A 10,162-nucleotide genomic window follows, 5' to 3' on the forward strand; every position below is an offset into this window, starting at 1 on the left:
GTTGCATGGTTCCAAGAAAGCATGCAATGATAATGTGAACCATACAAGAATCTCCATCTAGATGTGGGGCAGTGACTAGGTCAATTACATTAGAGTATTTGACTTGAGGAGTCAAGCAAGATTTCTTGATCATAGGTCATACTCATCATTAAGCGCAAAAGGGGGTTACCATTTTTCGGTTAAGCTTTTAGTGTCTTCATATCACCTGAGTTGCTTTACCTCAAGACTTGGTTCAAAGCGTTATCAAGAACATGAGTACATACCTTCGAATGATGTTGATGACGTGGCATGTAGGTGAACTTGTCGTGGATGCTCAAAGTTGATGAGGATCATCTTGAGTTGGGAGCTATCCTTATGTTTTGATTCGCTTTTCACCAACAATGGTTAGTCATGAAAGGAAGGACATAATATATCCAAATGACATGAGTGAATTTCATTATCATATAATTGTCAAGGATATGATTTTGTTGTCGTCTTCCTCCATCTTCGAAAAAGGGATTGTTGATTCTTGGCTATGACAAGATTGCTCTTGATGTGAGTTCATGGCAATCTTGTGGAGTTTAGTACTTCCAAGTACCTACAAAAGGTTAGATGCAATACAAGGGAGCATAGTTTTCCAAGATATAAGATAGTGTCAAATCAATAGCATCATGAAATGGACAATCAAGCCCATGCCCTTGCATGCATCCGAGTGAGTCTAGCTCAAGTTTGAAGCATCAATGATGTTCAACTCAGTCCTCAAATGACAAAATACTTTCTCATCAAGTGGTTTGGTAAAGATATCAACTAATTGTTTGTCGATACGAACATGCTTAAGATCTATATCTCCTTTACCAACATGATCACGAATGAAAAGATGTCGCACTTAAATATGTTTTCTTAGAGAATGTTGCACAAGATTATAGAAAATTTTAATAGCACTTTCATTGTCACACAATAATGGAACATTTCTAACATGAATGGCATAATCCTTAAGAGTTTGAGTCATCCATAGTAATCGCACATGGCATGATCCGACAGTTATATATTTAGCTTCGGTAGTAGATAAAGATACCGAGTTTTCTTTCTTGGATGACCAAGACACAAGAGATCTCCCAAAAATTGACCTGTACCTGAGGTGGATTTTCTATCAACCTTGTCTCCGACATAAACCAAGTCGGAATAGCCAACAAGATTAAAATAAGATCCCTTGGGATACCATATGCCAAAGTTTGTTGTATGTATCAGGTATCTCACGATTCTTTTAACATCCATTAGATGACACTCTTAAGGTGCCGCTTGGTATCGAGCACACATGCAAACACTCAACGGGATGTCAGGATGGGAGGCACATAGATATAGCAATGAAACAATTATTGATCGATAAACTTTTTGATCAACCAATTTGTCCTCCTTAGTGAGGTCAATATGTCCACTAGTAGGCATGGGGGTTCTCATACCTTTCCACTCTTGCATGTTGAACTTCCTGATTAAGTCCTTCGTATACTTGGTTTGAGATATAAACGTACCTTCTCTCGATTGTTTGATTTGCAATCCAAGGAAGAATTTCAGCTCCCACATCATTGACATCTCGTATTTCTCTCACATCAATTTTCCAAATTTCTCACTCAAATGTGGGTTAGTAGAACCAAAGATAATATAATCCACATATATTTGGCACGCAAATAGTTCACCTTTAACTTTTTTCGTGAATAAGGTTGTATCAATATTACTAATGTCAAAACCTTTTTCAATGAGAAACTTCGTAAGGCATTTGTACCAAGCTCTAGGGGCTTGTTTAAGACCATATAAAGTTTTATGAAATCTGTAAACATGATTAGCTTTCTTGGGATTCACAAAGCCGCGAGGTTGTTTAACATAAACCTCCTCCTCAATTTCACCATTTAGAAAAGAACTTTTGATAACCATTTGTAAAGAGTATGTCATGGTGATTGGCATAAGTGAGAAGAATGTGAATGGCTTCAAGTCTCGCAACGGGGGCATAAGTATCACCATAGTTCATACCTTCGACTTGTGTGTATCCTTGGGCTATGAGACGCTCATTGTTGTGTACAACTTGTCCATCTTCATCTTGCTTGTTTTGAAACACCCATCTTGTACCGATGATGTTGTGCTCGTCTTTGGGCTTTTCAACAAGTGTGCCCACTTGATTCCTATCGAAGTTGTGTAGCTCTTCGTGCATAGCATTCACCCAATCCAGGTCTTGAACGTCTTCTTCTACCTTCATAGGCTCAATGCTACAGATGAATTAATAATGCTCGCAAAATTTAGCTAAACGAGATTTAGAGCGAGTGATTCTCCCGGTTTGTATGTCATAGAAGATTTGATTGAATGGATGCTCTTTGTCCACTCTTGCTCGAACTCGTGACAGATTCTTCTTGTTGGATGGTGGAGCTTCTTCATCATCATCTTCTTGCATGTTGTCGTTGACGGTGTAATCTCCTTGACGTGGTGGTGAGGAAGGTTGAGGTTGATCATTGCGATGTACTTCTTCCTCTTCTTCATCATGTCATGTACCGCTTGTGGATGCCTCCATGTCATTTTGTGGTCCGCCTTGATGCAAAGTAGTAGATTCCACTTGAATTGATGAAGTTCTTTCCTTCACCTCCATGGGACGAATCTTGCCGGTAGGTAGATCTTGGATGGTATCTGAAGGTTCCTTATCTCCTACATCATTTGGCAATTGTTCGACTTGCGAACCATTAGATTCATCAAACTTCACATCTATCGTCTCTTCAACTTTTCGAGTGAAGATGTTGTAGACACGATAAGTGTGAGAGTTTGGTCTGTAACCGAGTAGGAAACCATCATGAGATTTAGGAGAAAATTCAGAGCGATGATGCTTATGAAGAATGTAGCACTATGAGCCGAATACTCAAAAGTATCCAACTTGGGGTTTGTTACTGGTGCGTAGCTCGTATGCCGTTTTATCGAGAAGCTTGTGTAGGTAGAGTCATCGTATGGTATGACAAGATGTTTCCACGCCTTCTTCCCAAAGGTGTCTCGGCGTCTTGTATTCATCAAACACCATTTTGGCCATTTCTATGAGAGTCTGGTTCTTCATATCAACAACTCCATTTTGTTGAGGTGTGTACGTTGCCGATATCTCATGTGAGATACCTTCTTTGTCAAGAAAGTTTTCCACATTAGTGTTCCTGAACTCTGTTTCGTTGTTGCTCCGAACTTTCTTGATCTTCACTTCAAACTGATTTTGAGCTTTCCGAGCGAAGTTCTTGAAGATATTTTGTACCTATGACTTATCTTCAAGAAAGAATACCCACGTAAATCTGGAAAAATCATCAACAATGACTAAACGATAAGAATTTCCACTTAGGCTTTTGTAAGCATTGGGACCAAAATGATCCATGTGAAGCAGCTCGAGTGGCCTTCTGGTAGTCATGATGTTCTTCACGGGATGACTTCCACCGACTTGCTTTCCTGCTTGACAAGCACTACAAAGTATGTCTTTGTCAAAGATAACATCTTTAACACCAAGAATATGATCACCTTTTATAAGCCTATCAAGGTTACACATATCTACATGTCCTAACCTTTTATGGCATAACCAACCTTTAGAAGATTTTAGAACAAGACATGTACGGGGTTTGGATTTTTTTTGTGAAATCAACAATGTATAGATCACCTCTACAGAAACCAGTAAAGACCATGTTATAGTTATCACGGCGAAACACTTGGCAGTCAACTTTCGTAAATAGCACATTGAAACCAAAGTCTGCTAGTCTAGATACGGAAAGAAGATTGTAGCCAAGAGATTCAACAAACATAACATTTTGAATAGAACTACCATGAGATATGGCCACCTTACCAAGACTAAGTACAATACCCTTGGAGTTGTCTCCAAAGGTCACATACCTTTGAGATCCATGGTTTGGTGTGATCTCATGGAACATGTCTTTATCTCCGGTCTTGTAATCGGTGCATCCACTATCAAGAACCCACTCCTTTCCCTCAGCCATGTAATCTCTCAGGTTTTCCATAATACTAAGGTTCCTCATGGCCTTCTCATACTTAATGTCAAACTCTTCATGTTCATTGTAGTACCCATGCTCCACATTGTCATCGTCGAACGAAATATCCTCGTCACAAGAAGCAAGAATTTCATCAGAATTTTGACTATGACAATGTTCACATTTATGCATGTGAATGGCTTCAACAATGCCATTGTTAATGGTAATGACATCTCCTTTAGCACGCATGATGTTACGAAGCTCAAATAGACATTTATAAAAATTAGGATCAGATGGCTTCATTTTGTGAGAGGCAATGCATTTATGGAAAATGATCTCAAGATTTTTCAGTGAGTAATTAGGATAACATTTCTCTAAGTTTTTCCACAAAGCGTGAGCACACTCAAAATTCTGTAATGATTAAGCACATTTCTTGGGAGTTCTCTAATGATTAGATTTAGAGTTTTAAGATTACCAAGCATATCAAGTTCTTCATCATGAGAAGGATGCAAAGGATCAATGGGAGGTTCACAGGGATGTTTAACATACTTGCGCAAATGGAATTTATCAAATATATCAAGCATTTCATCTTTCCATTGTTTAAAATATTCCCCATCAAGAATATGCACTCTACAACTAATATTCCCTAAACTAGGCACATCCATCTTCCACCAATGGAGTTTAAACCAAGGTTTTGGAGACCTTGATATGAAACCAATTGATAGATTGATAGATGAGGTGTCTAGAGGGGTGAGTAGACTACTTGCATAAATTAAAATCCTAGCCTTTTCCCAATTTAATGGTTGGTAGATTTTAGTGATTCTAACAAGGCTACTTCACCATACACATGCTAGTCAACAAATATGGATGCGGAAAGTAAAGACTTTGCACATGTAGTAAGGAGTAAAGTTTAGGAAGATCAAACGCGAAGAAGTTGACACGACGATTTTTGGCATGGTTCCGATAGGTGGCGCTATCGTGCATCCATGTTAGTGGATACTTCAACCCACGGAGGGTAACGACTACGAGAGTCCACATAGGGCTCCACCCACAAGGGGTCCACAAAAAAGTGGCCTTGTCTATTCCACCACGGCTTCCATCCACATCGAACTAGCCTCAGTCACGGTAGATATTCACGAAGTAGGCGATCTCCTTGCCCTTACAAACATCTTGGTTCAACTCCATAACATGAAGTAGGAGGCTCCCAAGAGACACTTAACCAATCTAAGAGGCACCACCCTCCAAAAGTTAATAGATGTGGTAGAACGATGAACCATTTGCTCTTGTGCGTCTAAAGATAGTCTTTTCAACACTCAATCGCTCTCTCTGATTTGGCTGGGGTAGGAGAGATTGATCTTGGCAACTTGGGGAGGCTAGAAGTTAAGGTTCAAATGGTTGGAATAGAATCTCTTGATCTTGACACGTCAGTAGGTGGCTCTCTCTCACAAAAATGGATTTGGCTAGTGTAAGTGTGTTCTGAGTGCTTCCTCTATGAATGAGAGGTAAGTGGAGGGGTATATATAGGCATACCCAAAAATCCAACCATTACAACATTATTGCCCAACTCGGTGACACCAAAATGAATCTTAGTGATACCGAGTTGCACTAAATGTGGCAAATTTTGAATTCTCGGTGGTACCGATACGATAACCTAGACCAGTTTCCAAATCTTGATGAGACCGATTTGTGACTTAAAAATTACGATTCTTGAAATCTTATCATCATAAAGTTGGTCACTGAATCTCGGTGGCACCAATACGAATATTGGTGGTACCGAGATGCTAGGGTTTGGCATTGGTTCTGTCAAGTGTAAAATCCGTAGGGCCGAATGGAAATTGTTGGTGGCACCGATTTTCCTGGTTTGGGTTTGGACAAAGTTAATTTTTGTGGGAGAATGGCTGGGTATTTTTGAGGTGGTTTCATACCCTAGAAACAATTTCTTCTTATGTTCTCCCCTAGAAAGGAACTTTAGAGTAATTCTTTATCGCACGGTGAGGGGTTTTTATAATATATAACTATGTTAGCATAGTTGAGAGATTACATTAGCAAAATTATGGACCCTAGGCCTCATTTTCAAGCCTTGCAATACCGTTTATGCTCACTTTTGTTAGTTGCTACCTTTTTGTTTTTATATTTTCATATTACAAAAATCAATATCTACTATGATTACTACACTTGTATCACCATCTCTTCGCCAAACTAGTGCACCTATACAATTTACCATTGTATTTGGTGTGTTCGAGACACAAGAGACTGTTTATTATTTGGTTGTAGGGTTGTTTGAGAGAGACCATCTTCATCCTATGCCTCCCACGGATTGATAAACCTTAGGTCATCCACTTGAGGGAAATTTGCTGCTGTCCTACAAAACTTTGTGCTTGGAGGCCCAACGCGAGTCTACAAGAACAGGTTGTGTAGTAGACATCAAGCTCTTTTCTCGCATTGTTGGCGAGGAGGTGAGTGCATGAAGGTGTATCTTTAGATCTTGCAACTTAATCTTGTAGTTTCTTGTTTTATCACTAGTTTGGTTTATAAAAAGAAAATTACAAAAAAGTGGAATTGAGGTGGTCTCATATTGTTCATCTCTATCATGTCTTTCTTGAAAATTATGGAAAGGAAAATTGTGCTCAATTTCTATAAAAATAATGTATGAAAATGCTTAATGTGAATTCCTTGAATGATAAGCAAGATAGTAATATTATTAGTATGAATTCTCTCAACATCCATGATTTTAATGATATACAAAGCCACAAGCTTGGGGATGCTATATTTTATGAATAAATTTACCATGATGAAAGCATGCCTCCTATTTATGGTGATTATATATATGAAAGTGCCTTTGGAAGAGTGTCAACTCTAGGTACTAATGATCCCACTTTTTCGAGGGCGTTGAATCTTTTCCTAATAATAAAAGTGGATATGAGAGGCCATGCCTTTATTTAGTGATGAGTCCACTATTTTGGAAGAGGTTTCAATTGACTATGACAACAAAGTTGATACCTATGATGATTATTGTGATGACATGTATGCTATAAAGAGTAATAATAACCATGAAACTTGTCATCATGATTTCAATTTTCATTTGGATTATCCAACTCAAGTATCACATGATACTTATTTTGTTGAGTTTGCTCCCACTACTATGAATGATAAGAATTTTTCTTGTGTGGTTGGTAATAAAAATTATATGCTTGCGCATCATGAAAAGAATGTTGTATGGGATAGTTACATTGTTTAATTCCTTCATGATGCTACTGAAAACTATTATGAGTGGGGAACATATGCTTGTAGGAATTACAATAATATCAAGTTTCCTTACTATGTGTTCAAAGTTTTGAAGTCATGCTTGTTTTGCCTTCCTATGCAAGTTGATTCTTGTTCCCACAAATATTTTACTCAGAAAATCCCTATGCATAGGAAGTTGGGTTAGACTTAAATGTGCTTGCCATGTGATTCGTGGTGCTCTCTTGCATGTTTCAACTATTATTCATATATGAGCATCATTGAAATCATCATGCCTAGCTAAAAGGCATTAAAGAAAAGCTTGTTGGAAGACAACCCAATATTTATCCTTTCTGTTTTTGAGTGTTAACATGATTAAGCTACAGGATTAATCATGTTTTGTGTCTTTTTTCAATAAAGTGTCAAGTAAAGCCTTTGGGATAGTGTGGATACTTGCTTGTTTGATTCTATGCAAAAACACATACTTTTACGTCCAGTGCAAAATTTCTATGATTTTACTGGAGCATCAAAAAATTCTAAAAAATTTACAAAACATTTTTATGCAAATTCTCTCTGTTGTCCTAATTTTGTCGAATCTTCAGTCACGGAAGTGTGATTTTAATGCTCATCTTCACAGATTGTTCTGTTTTTGACAGGTTCTGTTTTGCATGCATAGTTTGCTTGTTTTAGTGTTTCCATAAATTATATTGAGTGATATAAATTATGGGAATGATATAATACTATAGGTATTATGTGAGAAAAATTATGAATCTTGTCTTGACAGTACCTAAGGGACTGAGCTATATTTATCATACTAACCCATCTCAAGAAGTTCCGTTAAGTTTTGTGTGATTGAAGTTTTCATGTTTTGGGTGAGATAACAATATGAGGGGAATAAGGATCATAAATAATCTAATATTGGGGATGCCCATGGAACCCCCAAGGTAATATCCAAGGAAGACTCAAGCGTCTAAACTTGGGGATGCCTCGGAAGGCATCCCCTCTTTCGTCTCCCACATTATCGGTATATCTTACTTCAGGCTATATTTTTATTCGTCACATGATATGTGTTTTGCTTGGAGCGTCATTTTATTTTGTTGTTCTCTATTAGATGTTATTTATAATCTTTTTCATTAAAAAGTTCCAAGAATTGCATTTATAATGCTTGAATTGCATGTTTCGTGTGTGTTGTATAAAAACAGAAACTTTTTCTGTAGTATTTGAATTATTTGATTTTACTCGAACGTTTAAAGTTTTTGAATTTTAACATAGCACTTTCACACAAATTATATATCATCTCCAAAATTTTCATAATTTGTGGAGTTACAAAAGTACACTGTTTTAATAGATTGCTACAGACTGTTCCGTTTGGACAGATGGCACTCATAGTTTTTTATGTACTTATGCAAGAGTTTTCATGGCTTATATTGATAGATATAAATTGTAGAAATGATAATATAAAGTACCTATTGTTTCAAAATTATTATGCACCTTGTCTTGGCAGCACATGAAGTGTGGATTTATTCTTATGTGTACTAACCTATCTCACAAGTCCTTTTTGAGTTTTGTGTGGACGAAGTTTTTTATAGAATAGGTGTGTCGCTGCACTAGTAATGGGGTACCTAGTGCCCCTGACTTGTGCACATGCGTTGAGAGAATCACCCCTCAAGAGAAATCATCGACCCAAGCGAAGAGCCAGGACCAGATGCCGGCAAGACCTACACCAACAACCCAAGACATGCCAAGAACCCCTGGCACCTATCGGGGACGAAGGCACAAGCATCCTCACCAAGACCCGGCAAGGAGCCTCCCCGGCAAGTGCGGGCCAACCTACCATAGATCCACCTCATCACTACACCAGTCACTTGTCGATGAGGTGTCGAGCTCCCAGATGTCTAGGTTGCTCTCCCTGGCTACGTGGTGGCGCACCGGAAGAAAGGATACAACCTGTTGACACTCGTCCAAAGGCGTGTCAAGACCCCAAGCCATGGCCAGCTTATAGGTGGCAGAAGCCTGCCGGGAACGCACCACCGTTCGCCACCTAAGGCCGAATTTATGGCGCTCTGTCTTAAGTGCCAGAGTTAGGTATGATAGCACTGTTAGCTATCTGATCATGTCAGTTGCCACTGTGGACACCCCTTCAGCTATAAAAGGAGGCCCGAGGCAACCTAGCAAAGGATTCAGATCTTTGGATATTCAAACACTTTGAGATTTGACACTTGGTAGATTAGGTCCCCAGGGGATTAGAGCCAGGTGTAAGTGTACGTACGTACTATCTCTCCCCGGCAACTCCTGCCGAGGTATAGCTCCGTGCAAACTTCGTCTTCCCCAATCAATCCACCAAAGCAGGAGTAGGGTTTTACGCTTCACAGTGGCCCGAACCTGGGTGAAACCCCTGAGTCTCATCATCGTGTTGCCTTGTAGTCTCTGCTCTTTATGACATACAACCTCCCCGCCAAACCAAAAAGGGGCCAAAATGTCCCATAGGTGATCTTGTGCACACATGCACTGACATCTTTGGCGCCCCATGCAGGGGCTTCGTTCGCGCAAACCTGAGGATACGAGCGACGTGTTGATCTTCATTGCTATTTATTTTTCATCCTGGCTCCCAAGAAGAAGACTCGTGCAAACGCCCACCCTTCTACTTTGAAGGCCACAACGCTTGCACCTGCGGACGCGAGCACCACGGGCGATGCGGTTGGCGCGGGAGGCGCTGTCGTCGTGTCCCCCCGTGGTCGAAGCCGGAATGAGCAGCACCGAAAGCGAGTAGCAGCGGCGTCCTAGCGAGCTTGGCCCTGGTGCCGCGGGCGAAAGGGACACCCAGGACGCACGCATTAACCGCGCTCGCAACAGCGAAGCCCCATCCAAGGCAAATCGCGATGCACCAGCTTCACCTATCACACGCGCGGCTGCTCGGCGCGTGCCTCCAAAACAAGATGGAGTGCTGAGCGGAGCCATGTATCCGCGAGCCC

Source organism: Hordeum vulgare, chromosome 6H (genome assembly GCF_904849725.1).
Source record: "Hordeum vulgare subsp. vulgare chromosome 6H, MorexV3_pseudomolecules_assembly, whole genome shotgun sequence".
NCBI classification, from domain to species: Eukaryota; Viridiplantae; Streptophyta; class Magnoliopsida; order Poales; family Poaceae; genus Hordeum; species Hordeum vulgare.